The 2,810-nt window shown below is 36.6% G+C and overlaps 1 long non-coding RNA gene across 1 annotated transcript; it reads right to left on the reverse strand.

The window, feature by feature from the left end:
- Window positions 1-404: 404 nt before the first annotated feature.
- Window positions 405-1,783, reverse strand: LOC131020016 (uncharacterized). Its single transcript, XR_009100582.1, has 2 exons — window positions 1,290-1,783; window positions 405-702 (listed from the first exon to the last, which is right to left on the reverse strand). It is a non-coding gene; the product is annotated as an uncharacterized LOC131020016 (long non-coding RNA).
- Between the last annotated feature and the right edge of the window lie 1,027 nt (window positions 1,784-2,810).

A 2,810-nucleotide genomic window follows, 5' to 3' on the forward strand; every position in this document is an offset into this window, starting at 1 on the left:
CAATTCAGAAACCAGGGAGGACTTCTCCACATCTGCTTGGGCCAGCTGAGCCTTCAATTCAGCAATCTCTGCTTCAGCCTTACTCAGACGTTCTACCACTCCAGCGACATCATCATCACGCTGGGCGATGTCCGCTTGCTCCTTCTCTCTTTCTTTCTCTGCCATGTCATAGTCGTGGATGCACTTAACAGCTCCCCACATCCGAGCCTCCACCTGCAAGAAAACAAAATGGGTTCCGACAGAACAATAAAAGGTTAGTAACTTCGTTTTTCTTTCTATGATAAAAGTATAAGAGACAAGGTACCTGAAGAGCCAACTGGCACAGCTGAGTAGCTAAAACTGTCACAGCCCACTATCCCAATGACGGGTTAACCGGGGTTATGACTTGGGTGAACAATAAGAAATGGAAATTTAAAAGGGATTTACTAAATAACCAACATTAATAACAACAAACTAGTGGTATATATATATATATAACCACTTGGGTAATTAACAAATGAGCCAGCCATAACGACTAAACCCCAAATGAAAGTTAAACAAAATGAAGGAGTAATAAGTTCCACAATACGATAACAAATTCAGAGTGTTTGCAGCGGAAAAACGTGTGAGTTATGCATATGGAGATGCATACTCAAGGTTTCATTACATAAACATCAAAAGGGAAATCCGCTCAACACCGATCCATTCCATCGCCTGCTCAACCTGCACATTTAGAAATACATGCAGGGCTGAGTATAAAAATACTCAGTGACATAAGCCGAAAATACAACATGCATACATATATAAATTGAACTGCCATAACAGTAACACACAGGGGTTTTCATAAATGACCTGCGCTTACTAAAAACATTTCGTTCATTTTCATAAAGGTGGATGCATCCCATTTTCAGTCTATATGATCCATATCTGTCCTTTCTGTCACGCGCCGGGAAGGAGGCCTCCTTACCACGGACGCCAAGACCGGTCGCAAGCGACTCGCGGTCTCCATGAGTGTACACGTTAACCCTAGCTAGCGACCTTTGTCTAGCATAGGATCCCAATTGGATTTCCTTTAAAGTTGGCGAACCAACACAGATAGGATACATATAAAAACATAAACATTTTGGCAGTCAATCATTTCATAAACATTTCATTTTCATAACATTTTCATTTTCATAAAGGGCATTGAACATATAAGCATTTTATAAGAACTGAATAAATAGTCAAAACATATCATGCATATATATTCGCATATGAGGCCTACGTCACGCAGGGGATCTCTATATACGTAATAATAAAATAATGCCCACCTCAATTGTTCTTAAAGCTGGCGTGGAGTCGTTTCTTCTTCTGCTTCACTTTCTGTCGCCCGGACCTTCATTGATGAAGAGTCGATAAGTTCGTGAAGAAATTGTCATAAGACAAAGTCTAATTCTACGTGCCTAAGGTATCTTTTAATGTTTTAGGGTTCTAGCATCCATATTAATCTCGTTTCATTCAATCAATAAAATGTAACCAATTATCATGTAACTATCATATAGGTTCGAACCCATTTGTTCGAACATCAACATGTACATAATCCATAACTTCCTTCTACACCCGTCATTTAGTCAAGTACTCCATCAATTAAGAACAAGCTATATATTATTACCCTGAAAATTTAATCATTATAAATCATGCTTTCTCATACTTCGCACATTTTCATCACTTAAATAAATAAATCATTTATAAACATATGCTTAGCAATTTAATATCTCAATTAAATCCCAAGCTCATTTGATAAAGTAAATCATATACTTAATCATTCTATAACACAATTCTACATAAATAGTCTAAATATTTTTTTTTTAAAACATGAAGCCATTCTAATAGGACATTTTAATTCCATTATAATGGAGTTACTCATAAAATAATTTAATCCTTTTTCTTTTAAAAGAAACCATATTTATAATATTCTATACATTTCATTTTTTTTTTATGTAAATAAATAAGAATTTCCATTATTCATTTATAAATAATAAAACATTTTAAAATCCATTGAGATGAAATAAAACATTTTAACCATCTAAAAAAAATCCATACTCGTAAGCTTTGAAAATAATTTTATCATATAATAAATGGGGCTTAATCCCAAAATATTTGCTTTAAAGTCCATCAATAATTTAAATACAAGAACGAACTTTATTTAAAATAAATAGTCCCATCCTTCAAAAAAAATCAAATTAAAAGATTTAAATCCACTAAATAATTTAATGAAAATTGAAACACATTTTTTTTTTTTAAAGAATTAAGGCCAAAATTCGTAGGCCTATATTTAAATAACAGCTCAAAACTTAATTAAAATTGGGCCTAAACCTATTAAATAAAAACCCATCAGATTTAAAGGCAAATTAGGCCCAACAGAAATAAAATAAAATCGGCCCACTCGTTTTTTTTTTTAAAAAAATTTCGGCCCATCCTCATTAAATAATAAATCCTAAAATTTAAACCCTAATTCTATAACACACATATAAATATACAAAACACACACATCAGCACACAAGCATCATCAGCCGCTCTCTCACTCTTACGCCTCTCTCTCCCTCTCGGCTTCCTGCCTGCCGCCGCCACCGGACGGTCGCGCCGTCGCCGGAGGCCGGCGGCTCTACCTCCCTCTCTCCCTCTCACTTCTCGCCCTCTTCCCTCAACTCTATCTCACTCGATCGTCTCTCTCTCACTGTTTTCCTCGCGAGCTCCGCCGTGAGCTGCTCCGGCGACCACAGGACAGCCATGGCCGCCGCCCTTCTCTCCATCTCACTCTCCATCGTTGGCCGGACAGCAGCAGCAAAGCC

This window comes from Salvia miltiorrhiza, chromosome 4, assembly GCF_028751815.1.
Source record: "Salvia miltiorrhiza cultivar Shanhuang (shh) chromosome 4, IMPLAD_Smil_shh, whole genome shotgun sequence".
In the NCBI taxonomy this organism is placed as follows: Eukaryota; Viridiplantae; Streptophyta; class Magnoliopsida; order Lamiales; family Lamiaceae; genus Salvia; species Salvia miltiorrhiza.